We start from the raw sequence: 17,226 nt of genomic DNA, 5'->3' as shown, positions 1-17,226 counted from the left end.
TGGTAATAGTACCAGCATGTCAGTGACTCATTCATTCTAAAATATAGATTAATTATTGGGGGCTTATTTCTTTCTTACATATGTATATTTAAGGCAACCTCAGACAGTGCTTTGCACATAATAAGTGCTCAATATATTTTTGCTAATTTAAAATATGAGGGAATAAATGAATGAACAGGAATATTATATATGAGATTAGGTATATTTACAGCCTCATATGAAAGATTCTTTTTCTCAAATGCTTCATCATGAAAGGAATCTTGTGTTTGTGCAGCTACACATGAACTGTACATGGGTATAATATCCTGGTAATAAAACAACCATTTATTGGATGATACATGGCTCCCCTCTTATTTAGTAGTGTCACTCACTGATGATAATTATATTAGTTATATGGCCAACAGCCCTTTGTACAATCTGCTAAGATGATCCTTCGGTGTATAACCAGTTTATCATCTTCAGTGCCTGTGCTGCTTGATAACCAGCTTTTATGAGTTGCGGATTTGACTGAGACTTGATTCTTTACATGTTTTGTTTTCCCAATGTTGTAATCATTATACTGCTCATTTCCAGATGTTCTTTCCTGTATAAACACACCAGGGCCTTGGTAAATATATGCTGATGAGAATGCTACTCCTCATATTTTATCAGTCATGAAATTAAATATACTATCTTAAAGGGACTGACTAATAAGAATAAGGCAAATGTGTGTGTAGTGTGTGTGTGTGTTGCCAGCTCTCAAGTATCTATGGACTGATTGCATTAAACTTGACTTATCCTAGGTAATATCAGATTCCAATTTGTTTTAATACCTACTGTTATTTAACTGATTTTGTCGTGGTTGTTGTTTTGGCATGGTAACTACCCTATCCCTAGTTTCATTTATGGAATTCTATATTGATTTTTAACATTCCAGTTCTGTTTAAATTGATGGTACCTTTATTTAAACTTTTCAGATATGAGCCTTTAACAACCACCCTTATTTTTACAAAAGTCTGCCTCAGTTTGAAGGACTTGAGTACCTATTTTTAGAACTGTTTTGCTTTCTAGAGTCTGTTGATCAGGGACTAGAATGAAAGACTAACAAGTTTCTCAACTTCTCCTTAGGCAGGACTTTAATCCAACAGCATAAGTTCCTCAAGCCATTCTAATCAGATTTTTGTTGTCACCATCTCATTGTGACTGCTTTTGTTGAGGTCTCTGAAAGCGTCCATGTTGCCATTACCTATAGTTGCCTCTCCGTTCTTATTTTAATTAACCTATCAGCAGAATTTGGCTGAAACTGGTTAGGAGGATTTCTCAGAATACTAGTTGTTCATTCTCATTCACCCGTGCTAGAAACAGTCCCTCCATATTCCCACTAAATAATGGAATAGCCCAGGGCTTTGTTATGGGCCACCTTCTCTTTCTACACACTTTCACAAGGTAACTTCATCAGACACCAGAGCTTTGAGTATTATTTATAGGTCAAAGATTCCTAAATCTATATTTCTACTTTTCATCTCTTCCTGGAACTCTAGACTCAAGTAGATGCCTCTCTCCTCAAAGATGTTCAATAAAAAATTGAAACTTAACATGCCAGAAACATTCTTGATTTTTTCCAGCCATCTTATTACTTTCCAGCCTTCCTCTTTCTGGTAAACAACATCATTATCCACACAGTTGTTAAAAACCAAAAAGACGACGATTACTTTTGATTCGCTCCACCTTCCCCAATTCATTCTACCTCCAAATCATAGCCCAAAGCTAGTTACATCTCCACTACAGCTAAACTGACTTTTTTGCTTCAGCCCATGCAATCCATTCTCCACACAAGGAGGATAAAAATCTTTTTAAACTGTATACCAGGTAATGCTACTCCCTTGCTTAAAACCCTACAGTGCTTTTATCACACTTAGAATCAAAATCCCTAAGTGCGTGAATTTAAATTAAAATTGGATGGAAGATGCCAGGAGAGAGAGAGAGAACTTGCTGAGGAGAAAGAAAGTCCCCAGTGCTGACAGGAAAGGAATTTAGGACACAGGCGTATGTATAGGCTTGCCTTTGACATGAAGAGGGACTCTTTCATTGCAACAAACTGTAGTAAGTCTGAGGATTTGGTGGCAGGTGTTGAGGGAATTCAAGCACGAACTGTAAGTCAGAGGGTGATAATCTCTGGAGAGTGAGGAGAGATGGGCATTGTCACAGATTTAAAGAGAAAGGAGAAGATTTGAAGAAGCGAGTATGGAAAACATAGAAGATCACTAATTTGGAAAACATATAAAGATTGATGGTTAGTGTCCATAGCCAGTTGAGGCTAGAGACCAAGAATTAAAGAGTAGTAGTTTGCAAGCTTTAAGGTGTATCAGAATAACCTGGAGTATGTTAATTCCCATTCCAGATGGCTAAAACACATATTGCTGTGTCCCATTCCAAGAGTTTCTGATTCAGTATGCTGAGTGTGTCTGGGAATTCACATTTCTAATGGGTTCCCAAGTCATGTTGATGCTGCCAGTCTGGGGTTCTCTTTGAGAACCACTGTTGAGCAGGGAAGGAGGGGAACATAGGAGGGGGCTGAGAAGGAGAAAACAGAGGCACAAAGGGAATAGAAGTCCCTATACCGTTAAGGACCAGAGGAAAGGAAAGGAAATGAATAAGATAAAAGCAATGGTTGTACTCAGAGACTGAGATATTTCAGAGGAGTGACAATTAGGTGATGAGAAAATCCATGGGAGGGGGTGATGGAAGTGGGATCAGAAGAAAAGTCACTGCATATGAAGAATTCAATGAACTGAGAGGCTCAGATGCAAGATGGCTCATCTACATGTGCATGAAATCACTCCAAATATCAGATAGAAGTACAAGAGTAAGACAGCTATGAAAAGTCAGTTGTCATGAAAGAGATAGCAAGGCCCATTTTAGTCCCAGATCTGTCACTATCCAATCCAATCGATTCACCTTAAACATAACCTCTGAGTCTCAACTTTCTTATCTGCAAAATAGTAAGGTTAGGTCAGAAATTTCTAAAATCCATTTTGTTTGATCTTTCCTCTGAGTGAGTCTGTGTTCCAGGAACACCATGTCTGAAAGAGCAAGGGTTGAGCATGCAGCCAGGGGAACAAAGCCAAACCATGGTGTTTGGTTTATGTTCTAAACACACAGAAAGTAACTGATTAGAACTATTGCTGCCTGGAGGTTCTCAGGTTTTCTCCCTCAACTCCTGCATTATAATTGGGGGTTTAGCTAATGAGAGGTAAGGATACTATCTCTAGTATCTCATTTCATTTCTAAAACTTGGAAAACAATGAGTGAGGGTGAGTGTAGCCCTCAGTCCCTGCAGTCTAAATGGAGACTGGGGAGTCCCCCCCAGTGATTGGCCAAGAGAAAATTCCCTGTTCTGGTGTCTACTATTTTCTCTTTTCCAGACCACATGAACCAAATCATACTTGGTTCCTGAAAAGGAAAGTAAAAACACAAATCTTTTCTTTTTGAAGAGTGGGTATGATTACAGATTCAGCAAGGATACAGTATAATTAGGTCTTTAGCACATACAGTAGGAACCAAAAAGAAGAACTGGCATCCACGTGCTCAGTCAGCTGCTCAAAGAAAATCTGAAATGAATGGGAAACAAGACTTGTATCTGAAGCAAAGGAGATCCAGCAAAATGTGATAGTGGGACAGCCATAAGTGGTGGCACCCCTTGTGGAGTATGTGGGAAGCTGCTCCATACATTGCCTAGATCTAAATATCCAGTTAGTGAAATCGATTTCCATTAAGCAATCTATTCAACTGATGTTCAGGTGTCTACTGTGTGTGAATCAGGTGCTACAGAAATTGTACAGATAACTAAAACTATTGCTTTATGTGCAAAATGAAATGTTTAAGTAAATGGTTCTTTTTCTCAAGTAGCTTATTGCCTTAGAGAAGACTGATTTCCTCATGTAAAAAATAATATACTTGTACTTCATAATTTATAAGAAGTGAGCCAGGGCTAAAAATCTGTGATTCTATAATAATCTATGCCTATGTATTTCATTAGTGCCTATAAATTAAGACTTGAATATATTTAAAATTGAACTCTATATTGACACATTATACATACACTATCAAACTGTTACCATACTCATTTCCGAATAAATCCATTAGCAAATATTTATTGATTGACCACTAATCAGATTTTTGCTATGGGAATAAAGAAGGAAATCATATTTTTTCCATCAAGAAGGCTATCAAGAACTCGAATTGGTTCAAGATGGCAGAGTAGAAGGACGTGCTCTCACTCCCTCTTGTGAGAACACCAGAATCACAACTAACTGCTGAAGAATCATTGACAGGAAGACACTGCAACTCAACAAAAAAGATACCCCACATCCAAAGGCAAAGGACAAGCCACAATGAGATGGTAGCAGGGGCGCAATCACAATAAAATCCAATCCCATAACTGCTGGGTGGGTGACTCACAAACTGGAGAACACTTGTACCACAGAAGTCCACCCACTGGAGTGAAGGTTCTGAGCCCCACGTCAGGTTTCTGAACATGGGTGTCTGGCAACAGGAGGAGGAATTCCTAGAGAATCAGACTTTGAAGGTTAATGGGATTTGATTACAGGACTTCAACAGGACTGAGGGAAACAGAGACTCCACTCGTGGAGGGCACACACAAAGTAGTATGTGATTGGGACCCAGGGGAAAGAGCAGTGACCCCATAGGAAACTGAAGCAGACCTACTTGCTAGGTTTGGTGGGTCTCCTGCAGAGCTGGGGGGTGACTCTGTCTCACCGTGAGGACAAGGACACTGGCAGCAGAAGTTCTGGGAAGTACCTTTGGGGTGAGCCTGCCCAGAGCCCACCATTAGCCGCATCAAAGAGCCCGGGTAGGCTCTGGTGTTGGACTGCCTCGGGCCAAACAACCAAGAGGGAGGAAACCCAGCCCCACCCATCAGCAGACAAGAGGATTAAACTTTTACTGAGCTTTGCCAAACAGAGCAACAGCCAGCTGTACCCACCACCAATCCCTCCCATCAGGAAACTTGCACAAGCTCTTAGCTTCATCCACCAGAGGGCAAACAGCAGAAGCAAGATGAACTACAATCCTGCAGCCTGTGAAACAAAAACCACATTCGCAGAAAGATAGACAAGATGAAAAGGCAGAGGGCTATGTACCAGATGAAAGAACAAGATAAAACCTCAGAAAAACAACTAAATGAAGTGAGATAGGGAAACTTCCAGAAAAAGAATTCAGAATAATGGTAATGAAGATGATCCATGACCTCGGAAAAAGAATGGAAGAAAAGATTGAGAAGATGCAAGAAATGTTTAACAAAGATCTAGAAAAATTAAAGAACAAACAAACAGAGATGAACAATACAATAACTGAAATGAAAAATACACTAAAAGGAATCAATAGCAGAATAACTGAGGCAGAAGAATGGATAAGTGACCTGGAAGACAAAATGGTGGAATTCACTGCTGTGGAACAGAATAAAGAAAAAAGAATGAAAAGAAATAAAGACAGCCTAAGAGACCTCTGGAACAACATTAAACACAACAACATTCACATTATAGGGGTCCCAGAAAAAGAAGAGAGAGAGAAAGGACCAGAGAAAATATTTGAAGAGATTACAGTCGAAAACTTCCTTAACATGGGAAAAGAAATAGCCAACCAAGTCCAGGAAGCACAGAGTCTCATACAGGAAAAACCCAAGGAGAAGCACGCTGAGACACATAGTAATCAAACTGGCCAAAAATTAAAGACAAAGAAAAATTATTGAAACCAACATGGGAAAAATGACAAATAAAAAACAAGGGAACTCCCATAAGATTAACAGCTGATTTCTCAGCAGAAACTCTACAAGGCAGAAGGGAGTGGCATGATATACTTAAAGTGATGAAAGGGAGGAACTTATAACCAAGATTACTCTACCCAGCAAGGATCTCATTCAGATTCGATGGAGTAATCAAAAAATTTACAGACAAGCAAAAGCTAAGAGAATTCAGCACCACCAAACCAGCTTTACAACAAATGCTAAAGGGACTTCTCTAAGTGGGAAACACAAGAGGAGAAAAGGACCTACAAAAAGAAACACAGAACAATTAAGAAAATGGTCATAGGAACATACATATCGATAATTACCTTAAAAGTGAATGGATTATATGCCCAAACCAAAAGACACAGGCTTGCTGAATGGATACGAAAACAAGACCCATATATATGCTGTCTGCAATAGACCCGCTTCAGACCTAGGGACACATACAGACTGAAAGTGAGGGGATGGAAAAAGATGGAAATCAATAGAAAGCTGGAGTAGCAATACTCATATCAGATAAAATAGACTATAAAATAAAGAATGTTACATGAGACAAGGAAGGACACTACATAATGATCAACGGATCAATCCAAGAAGAACATAAAACAATTATAAATATATATGCACCCAACATAGGAGCACCTCAATATATAAGGCAACTGCTAACGGCTATAAAAGAGGAAATCGACTGTAACACAATAATAGTGGGGAACTTTAACACCTCACTTACACTGATGGATACATCATCCAAAAAGAAAATTAATAAGAAAACACAAGCTTTAAATGACACAATAGACCAAATAGATTTAATTGATATTTATAGGCCATTCCATCCAAAAACAGCAGATTACACTTTCTTCTCAAGTGTGCATGGATCATTCTCCAAGATAGATCACATCTTGGGTCACAAATCAAGCATCAGTAAATTTAAGAAAATTAAAATCATATCAAGCATCTTTTCTGACCACAACGCTATGAGATAAGAAATCAATTACAGGGAAAAAAACGTAAAAAACACAAACAAATGGAAGTTAAACAATACGTTACTAAATAACCAAGACATCACTGAAGAAATCAAAGAGGAAATAAAAAATACCTAGAGACAAATGACAAAAAAACACAACAATCAAAAACCTATAGGATGCAGCAAAAGCAGTTTTAAGAGGGAAGTTTATAGCTATACAATCCTACCTCAAGAAACAAGAAAAATCTCAAATAAACAATCTAAGCTTACACCTATAGGAACTAGAGAAAGAAGAACAAACAAAACCCAAAGTTAGCAGAAGGAAAGAAATCATAAAGATCAGAGCAGAGTTAAATGAAATAGAAACAAAGAAAACAAGAGCAAAGATCAATAGAACTAAAAGCTGGTTCCTTGAGAAGATAAACAAAACTGATAAACCATTAGCCAGACTTATCAAGAAAAAGAGGGAGAGGACTCAAATCAATAAAATTAGAAATGAGAAAGGAGAAGTTACAACAGACACCACAGAAATACAAAGCATCCTAAGAGACTATTACAAGCAACTCTATGCCAATAAAATGGACAACTTCGAAGAAATGGACAAATTCTTAGAAAGGTATATACTTCCAAGACTGAACCAGGAAGAATTAGAAAATATGAACAGACCACTCACAAGTAATGAAATTGAAACTATGATTAAAAATCTTCCAACAAACAAAAGCCTAGGATGAGATGGCTTCACAGGTGAATTCTATCAAACATTTAGAGAACAGCTAACACCCATCCTTCTCAAATTCTTCCAAAAAATTTCAAAGGAAGGAACACTCACAAACTCATTCTATGAGGTCACCATCACCCTGATACCAAAACCAGACAAAGATCTACAAAAAAAGAAAATTACAGACCAATATCACTGATGAATATAGATGCAAAAATCCTCAACAAAATACTAGCAATCAGAAACCAACAACACATTAAAAGGATCATACATTATGATCAAATGTGATTTATCCCAGGGATGCAAGGATTCTTCAATATATGCAAATCAATCAATGTGATACACCATATTAACAAATTGAAGGATAAAAACCATATGATAACCTCAGTAGATGCAGAAAAACTTTTGACACAATTCAACACCCATTTATGATAAATATTCTCCAGAAAGTGGGCATAGAGGGAACCTACCTCAACATAATAAAGGCCATATATGACAAACCCACAGCAAACATCATTCTCAATGGTGAAAAACTGAAAACATTTCCTCGAAGATCAGGAAACAAGGATGTCCACTCTCACAGCTATTATTCAACATAGTTTTGGAATTCCAGCTGCAGTAATCAGAGAAGGAAAAGAAATAAAAAGAATACAAATTGGAAAAGAAGAAGTAAAACTGTCACTGTTTGCAGATGACATGATACTATACATACAGAATCCTAAAGATGCCACCAGAAAACTACTAGAGCTAATCAATGAATTTGGTAAAGTAGCAGGATACAAAATTAATGCACAGAAATCTCGTGCATTCATATACACTAATGATGAAAAATCTGAAAGAGAAATTAAGGAAACACTGCCATTTACCATTGCAACCAAAAGAATAAAATACCTCAGAATAAACCTACCTAGGGAGACAAAAGAACTCTATGCAGAAAACTATAAGACACTGATGAAAGAAATTAAAGATGATACCAACAGATGGAGAGATATACCATGTCCTTGGATTGGAAAAATCAATATTGTGAAAATGACTGTACTACCCAAAGCAATCTACAGATTCAGTGCAATGCCTTTCAAATTATCAATGGCACTTTTTACAGAACTAGAACAAAAAATCTTAAAGTTTGTATGGAGACAAAAAAGACCCTGAATAGCCAAAGCAATCTTGAGGGAAAAAAAAGTGGAGCTGGAGGAATCAGACTCCCTGACTTCAGACTATACTACAAAGCTACACTAATCAGGACAATATGGTACTGGCAAAAAAACAGAAATATAGATCAGTGGAACAAGATAAAAAGCCCAGAGATAAACCCATGCACCTATGGTCAACTAATCTATGACATAAGAGGCAAGGATATACAATGGAGAAAAGGCAGTCTCTTCAATAAGTGGTACTGGGAAAAATGGACAACTACATGTAAAAGAATGAAATTAGAGCACTCCATAACACCATACACAAAAATAAACTCAAAATGGATTAGAGACTTAAATGTAAGACCAGACACTATAAAACTCTTAGAGGAAAACATAGGACAAACACTCTTTGACATAAATCACAGCAAGAGATTTTTTTACCTCCTAAGGTAATGGAAATAAAAACAAAAATAAACAAATGGGACCTAATGAAACTTAAAAAGCTTTTGCAAAGCAAAGGAAACTACAAACAAGATGAAAGACAACCCTCAGAATGAGAGAAAATATTTGCAAATGATTCAAGAGACAAAGGATTAAGCTCCAAAATATATAAATAGCTCATGCAGCTCAATATTAAAAAAACAAACAACCCAATCCAAAAATGGGCAGCAGACTTAAATAGACATTTCTCCAAAGAAGACATACAGATGGCCAAGAAGCACATGAAAAGCTGCTCAACATCACTAATTATTAGAGAAATGCAAATCAAAAGTACAATGAGGTGTCACCTCACACCAGTTAGAATGGGCATCATCAGAATATCTAAAAACAACAAATGCTGATGAGGGTGTGGAGAAAAGGGAACCCTCTTCCACTGTTGGTGGGAATGTAAACTGATACAGCCACTATGGAGAACAGTATAGAGGTTCCTTAAAAAACTAAAAATAAAATTACCATATGACCCAACAATCCCACTACTGGGCATAAACCCAGAGAAAACCATAATTCAAAAAGACACATGCACCCCAATGTTCATTGCAGCACTATTTACAATAACCAGGTCATGGATGCAACCTAAATGCCCATCGACGGACGAATGGATAAAGAAGAAGTGGTACATATATACACTGGAATATTACACAGCCATAAAAAGGAACGAAATTGGGTCATTTTTAGAGACGTGGATGGATCTAGACATTGTCATACAGAATGAAATAAGTCAGAAAGAGAAAAACAAATATCGTATATTAACGCATATATGTGGAACCTAGAAAAATGTTACAGATGAACCAGTTTGCAGGGCACAAATTGAGACACACATGTAGAGAACAAACTTATGGACACCACGGGGAGAAAGTGGCAGGGGTTGGTGGTGGTGGGATGAATTGGGAGTTTGGGATTGACATGTATACACTAATGTGTATAAAATGGATGATTAATAAGAACCTGCTGTATAAAAATAATTAAATAATTAATTATTTTAAAAAGTAAATAAAAAGGAAAAAGAGCAAAAAAAATAAAATAAAATAAAAAAAGAAGGCTATCAATTACCTGAGGATAAAAGCTACAGACAAAACATACAAAGCCCTGTATTATGATAAGACCAATATAAAAGATGTAGATTACAAGTGGGGAATCACATAAAGTATATTTAATATCCAAAATACATTAGATATTTCTTATTAGGTAGGTGGTGGGTGGGTGGGTCGATGGATCAATAGACAGATAGGCAGATAGGTAAATAGATTTTTTGATAAAACTACTAAAAACTTCACAAGACATTTACATTTCAAGCTCTTTTACTTTTTCCATATCCACCAAAATTGTAATCCGCTTTTATATAAAATAATGTAATCTACAAAGAAGTAGTCTGTGCCAAAATGGAAATTCTATAGAAAAGTGATTGTTTAGTGCTCTGCTAATTCAAAAGGGTGAATGAACTCTCCCCAGGTGTATGGGGAAAGATGAATGAGAAAGGTGACTCTGTACACCTGAGGACATCATGAGCTGTCAGCTACATTCAGGAGCCTTTGAGAGGCTAGTCAGTGGTTTCCAAAGCAAAGTTTTTGGTCCACTCACATCCAAAGACCTAAGGTGCTTGCTAAAAATGCTGATATTGATTATCTGGGGAAGAGTTCAGGAATTTATAGTTTTACCAGGCTGAGGTTTGAAACTATAGAGCTACATCAATTCCCAAAGGAAACTATAGACAGACCAAGCATTTAAATTCATTAGAGAATTTGAGCTGTTTTGAATTCTACTTGTAATTACTTTTGCTGACTACATGCAATCAAATCAGGCAAATCTAGTACGAATCCACAGTGGAATTACCTAGCTGTATTGTGTAATACTTAGGCATGCAAGCTGAGTACTACATTGTAATACATCTTTCAGTGTTTAACAAAACATTCAACTAAGCAGTGAGTCACCTGGGCTTAACAAACTCTTGAATTGCTATGCACATTGGGGAAGGTCTGAACCACAAATCCAATGCTATAGTTGAAGAGAACTCAAAGCAGGCTTTCTGATACACCACTGAAAATCTGGAATGTGTAAAGCATTCTGATCAATATTCTTGGCCTTCATGAACTAGACTGAAAATGTTTCCTTCTTTTTGAAGCTTTTTGTTTCTTTCCTAATGAAATCCTTCACCTGGATGCTCCCCCATATCAACTGTGCTTTGATCTCCTTTTAATATCACCATATGGACTAAACTAGCTAGAGGACAAAAAAGAACTTGGGAGACACATTCCCAATGGTAGTGCCAACTGAATTGGTTAGAGGTATATATCACAAGGGAGCAAGAAAGTGTTTACTTAACCTGTTTGATTTGGGTCTGTATTCAAAACCTTCATCTTGAACTCTGTCAATCCATCATAAGCTATCTTCCCTATCCTACTGACAACAGATATTAAGGACATAAAGAAAGCCTCCATTCATAATTTAAATGGAGTTAGGGATAGGATGAACAATCATGGTGCATGTGTCCTGCAAGTGACCTGACCTGGGTGACATGCTTTTGAGGCAAAAATGGCCAAGGCCATGACAGCTAAGTGGCCAGCTCTTCTCAACAGAAATAGGATATGGCTAAGACTTTGATCTGAGGCCAAGGGTGTGATAGGCTGACATAGCTGCTCTGGCTTCCCACCTTGGAATCCAGCCTCTTTGGGAGCTCTGATCCTTCTATAACAAATGTTTGTCAGAGTGAATTTCAGACTATTTCTTTTGGCATCTCCCTTGATTTCAATCATTTTTATTTTTGCTAAAGAACTCTGCTTAGCTCATTAGGGTGAACTTTATTTTCCTCAGGAGGCTAAATGGCTTAGTTGTTAAAAACATGAACTCTGTCTGCAGCCAGTTAAATTTGAATTTCTGATGGAAACAGTTCAAATCTCCATGACTTTGTGCAAGCTAGTTATCTATGTCTTTCATCAGTAAAAAGGGATTGATAATAATATATGCCTGATCTGGGATTGTTGTGAAAAGTAAATGAGGTAATATCTAAAAAGCACATGCCTAGCACAAAGTAGACATTCAGTTAAAATTGCTAAGTGTTTGTGGTTTGTTCTTTAAATTCATTCGTTTAACTTTGCTAACCCTAATGCTTCCATGCCTATGCAGGTATAAATTAGGTCATAGTTAAATTAAAAATTAAAGTCTAACAGTGTCATATGAACTCTTGCATAGTTGCAGTACCTGGCCACTCCCTGTCTTTCCCAGTTGTTTCTGAGGGGTCCAGGAAGTGTCTCAGCTGTGTGCATGATCATGTCTGATTATGTGCTCCAGCTGCCTGCCCACCACCTGCTCTCCCCTTGAGGATACAGTTTTGCCACAGCCTTTGCTGCTGCCTTTTGTGACAGAACATTGCTCTCCGCCAGTAGGGCTGCCTCTTCTGCACCTAAAGATGCAACATCCACAAGGTTCACCTGGAACAGGTTCCTTTCATGTCTCAATGTGAAGCCACACCAGGTTCCACACTAAAACTGGAAGAATGATTCCCCTCTCTCTAGCTCTAAGTTAGAAGTTTTCACCCAGAGCTTGCAGCCTGAACCCACAAAATCCTTGAAGCCCAACAGCTCAAGAAAAGCAGGCTCTTGAGCTGTTGCCTGATATTTGCAGTCCCTCCCTGCTTCCACCCTTGTCCCTCTCACATTGCTCTCCAAGCGGCAGCCAATTTGGTCCTGTTAAAACTTAAGCCAGGTCATTCCGTTTTAAATTCACCAATAGCTGCCCACCTCACTCAAAGTAGAAACATATGTCCTTACAGTGATCTCCAAAGGCCTGTGTTATCTGGTCCCTGTCCCCTCTCTGATGTGGCTCTGAGTTCTCTCCCACTCAGCCCACGACAGCTACACTGGCCTTCAGACACACACCATTCAGCTCCTGCCTCAGAATCTTGTCATTTGATGCAGCCCGGAATGTGGAGATCAGGAAAGTGGAGTCCAAATCATAAAGGGTCTTCATGCTGTACTAGATGTTTGAAATTTATCCCATAAATTTCAAGTAAGTAAATCAGGAATTGCCTGTACATAACAGAGGATTAGGATACAGTGTAACCTAGTGGTCTGATGCAAATTTTTCTGGAGTGAGATAGAAGTAGAGTTTCCAGATCTGGCAAATAAAAACACAAGACACCAGTTAAATTTGATTTTCAGATAAAAAATGAATAAATTTCTAATATAATCATCTCCCCAATATTCCATGGGACATACTAGTAACAAAAAATATATATATTTATCATTTATCTGAAATTCAAATTAGCTGAACATCCTGTCATTTACCTGGCAACACTCCATAGAAATAGTTTTGACTACTGGCCTTCAACACATTATTTAACTTCTTTCAGCCTCTGTATTGTTATCCATGAAACTGGAATAATAACACCCCCTCACAGGGCTCTAGTAAGAATTAAATGAGATAATTCATGAACTGCCCTTAACAAAGACTCTAACACAATTTAAGAAGCAAATTGCAACTATTGTTATCATTATTGATATTATCATTACCATCTCATTTTGCAAGTGAAGCTTTCAATAAAACATTTCAAAATTTCTAGCAGCATAATCTTTCATATGGAACTTTGTCTTTAAAGTCTCTAGAGAGCCACATTTGTTTAAAAGCACTTCTTACTTGACAAGAAAGCCTTCAGGAAACAAATGTAATATTCTGAGAAGAATCATACTTTACTTTCATCTTGTTAAATTTTTCTTTGATTTTATACTTGCTGGCTTATTCAATTCAAAAGGATTCCTTTTCAAGTCCTTTTATGACTTTTTAAAAAAAGATAATGCTAACAGTAGCCTGCGGTGATATATGGCTTTTATTTTAGTTTTTGCTATAGATTTCCTCTGCAGCACAAGTGATCTGGCTCCCAGTGTTCTGTTTTGGTTTTTTTTAACATCTTTATTAGAGTATAACTGCTTTACAATGGTGTGTTAGTTTCTGCATTATAGCAAACTGAATCAGCTATACCTATACATATATCCCCATATCTCCTCCCACTTGCATCTCCCTCCCACCCTCCCTAACCCACCTCTCTAGGTGGTCACAAAGCACCGAGCTGATCTCCCTGTGCTATGCGGCTGCTTCCCACTAGCTTTCTATTTTACACTTGGTAGTGTATATTAGTCCCTGCCACTCTCTCACTTCGTCCCAGCTTACCTTTCACCCTCCCCATGTCCTCAAGTCCAATCTCTACATCTCCTTCTTTATTCCTGTCCTGCCCCTAGGTTCTTCATAATCTTTTTTTTTTTTTTTTTAGATTCCATATATATGTGTTAGCATACAGTATTTGTTTTTCTCTTTCTGACTTACTTCACTCTGTATGACAGACACTAGGTCCATCCAACTCACTACAAATAACTCAATTTCATTTCCTTTTATGGCTGAGTAATATTCCATTGTATATATATGCCACATCTTCTTTATCCGTTCAACTGTCGATGGACACTTAGGTTGCTTCCATTTCCTGGCTATTGTAAATAGAGTTAAAATGAACATTTTGGTACATGACTCTTTGATTTATGGTTTTCTCAGGGTATATGACCAGAAGTGGGATTGCTGGGTCATATGGTAGTTCTATTTTTAGTCTTTTAAGAAACCTCCATACTGTTCTTCATAGTGGCTGTACCAATATACATTCCCACCAACAATGCAGGAGGGTTCCCTTTTCTCCACACCCTCTCCAGCATTTATTGTTTCTAGATTTTTTGATGATGGCCATCCTGACTGGTGTGAAGTAATACCTCATTATAGTTTTGATTTGCATTTCTCTAATGATTAGTGATGTTGAGCTTTCTTTCATGTGTTTGTTGGCTATATGTATATCTTCTTTGGAGAAATGGCTCTTTAGTTCTTCTGCCCAATTTTGGATTGGGTTGTTCGTTTTTTTGATATTGAGCTGCATGAGCTGCTTGTACATTTTGCAGATTAATCATTTGTCAGTTGCTTCATTTGCAAATATTTTCTCCCATTCTGAGGGTTGTCTTTTGATCTTGTTTATAGTTTCCTTTGCTGTTCAAAAGCTTTTAAGTTTCATTAGGTTCCATTTGTTTATTTTTGTTCTTATTTCCATTTCTCTAGGAGGTGGGTCAAAAAAGATCTTGCTGTGACTTATGTCATAGAGTGTTCTGCCTATGTTTTCCTCTAAGAGTTTGATGGTGTCTGGCCTTACATTTAGGTCTTTAATCCATTCTGAGTTTATTTCTGTGTATGGTGTTAGGGAGTATTCTAATTTCATTCTTTTACATGTAGCTGTCCAGTTATCCCAGCACCACTTATTGAAGAGGCTGTCTTTTCTCCATTTTATATTCTTGCCTTCTTTATCAAAAATAAGGTGAGCTTATGTGCTTGGCTTTATCTCTGGGCTTTCTATCCTGTTCCATTGATGTATATTTCTGTTTTTGCACCAGTACCGTACTGTTTTGATTACTGTAGCTTTGTAGTATAGTCTGAAGTCAGGGAGCCTGATTCCTCCAGCTTTGTTTCTCTTTCTCAAGATTGCTTTGGCTATTCGGGGTCTTTTGTGTTTCCATACAAATTGTGAAATGTTTTGTTCTAGTTCTGTGAAAAATGCCATTGGTAGTTTCATAGGGATTGCATTGAATCTGTAGATTGCTTTGGGTAGTAGAGTCATTTTCACAATGTTGATTCTTCCAATCCAAGAACATGGTATATCTCTCCATCTGTTTGTGTCATTTTTAGTTTCTTTCATCAGTCAGTGTCTTATAGTTTTCTGCATACAGGTTTTTTGTCTCCTTAGGTAGGTTTATTCCTAGGTATTTTATTCCTTTTGTTGCAATGGTAAATGGGAGTGTTTCCTTAAATTCTCTTTCAGATTTTTCATCATTAGTGTACAGAAATGCAAGAGATTTCTGTGCATTAATTTTTTATCCTGCTACTTTACCAAATTCATTGATTAGCTGTAGTAGTTTTCTGGTAGCATCTTTAGGATTCTCTATGTCAAGTATCGTGTCATCTGTAAACAGTGACAGCTTTACTTCTTCTTTTCCAATTTGGATCCCTTTTATTTCTTTTTCTTTTCTGATTGCTCTGGCTAAAACTTCCAAAACTATGTTGAAAGTAATGGTGAGAGTGGGCAAGCTTGTCTTCTTCTTGATATTAGTGGAAATGGTTTCAGTTTTTCACCATTGAGAATGATGTTGGCTGTGGGTTTGTCATATATGGCCTTTATTATATTAAGGTAAGTTCCTTCTATGCCTACTTTCTGGAGGGTTTTTATCATAACTCGGAGTTGAATTTTGTCAAAAGTTTTTTCTGAATCTATTGAGATGATCACATGGTTTTTCTCCTTCAATTTGTTAATATGGTGTAGCACGCTGATTGATTTGCGTATATTGAAGAATCCTTGCATTCCAGAGATAAACCCCACTTGATCATGGTGTATGATCCTTTTAATGTGCTGTTGGATTCTGTTTGTTATTTTTTGAGGATTTTTGCATCTATGTTCATCAGTAATATTGGTCTGTAGTTTCCTTTCTTTGTGACATCTTTGTCTGGTTTTGATATCAGGGTGATGGTGGCCTCGTAGAGTGAGTTTGGGAGTATTCCTCCCTCTGCTATATTTTGGAAGTGTATGAGAAGGATAGGTGTTAACTCTTCTCTAAATGTTTGATAGAATTCGCCTGTGAAGCCATCTGGTCCTGGGCTTTTGTTTGTTGGATGATTTTTAATCACAGTCTCAATTTCAGTGCTTGTGATTATTTTTTTATATATTCTATTTCTTCCTGGTTCAGTCTAGGAAAGTTGTGCTTTTCTAAGAATGTGTCCATTTATCCAGATTGTCCATTTTATTTGCATCTAGTTGCTTGTAGTAATCTCTCATGATTCTCTGTATTTCTGTAGTGTCAGTTGGTTTTTTTTTTTTCCTTTTTCATTTCTAATTCTATTGATTTGAGTCTTCTCCCTTATTTTCTTTATTAGGCTGGCTAATGGTTTATCATTTTTGTTTATCTTCTCAAAGAACCAGCTTTTAGTTTTATTGATCTTTGCTATTGTTTCTTTCATTTCTTTTTCATTTATTTCTGATCTGATCTTTATGATTTCTTCCCCTCTGCTAACTTTGGGGGTTTTCTATTCTTCTTTCTCTAATTGCTTTAGGTGT

General features: G+C 37.3%; 1 protein-coding gene across 5 annotated transcripts in view; it reads left to right on the top strand.

Annotated features, from left to right (window-relative positions):
• The window catches only part of RALYL (RALY RNA binding protein like), an 858,672-nt gene that overhangs the window by 789,508 nt on the left and 51,938 nt on the right, over positions 1-17,226 (top strand). The window lies entirely within an intron of this gene.

This window comes from Balaenoptera musculus, chromosome 17 (genome assembly GCF_009873245.2).
Source record: "Balaenoptera musculus isolate JJ_BM4_2016_0621 chromosome 17, mBalMus1.pri.v3, whole genome shotgun sequence".
Classification (NCBI taxonomy): Eukaryota; Metazoa; Chordata; class Mammalia; order Artiodactyla; family Balaenopteridae; genus Balaenoptera; species Balaenoptera musculus.
This window is presented reverse-complemented; position numbering and strand designations above follow the sequence as displayed.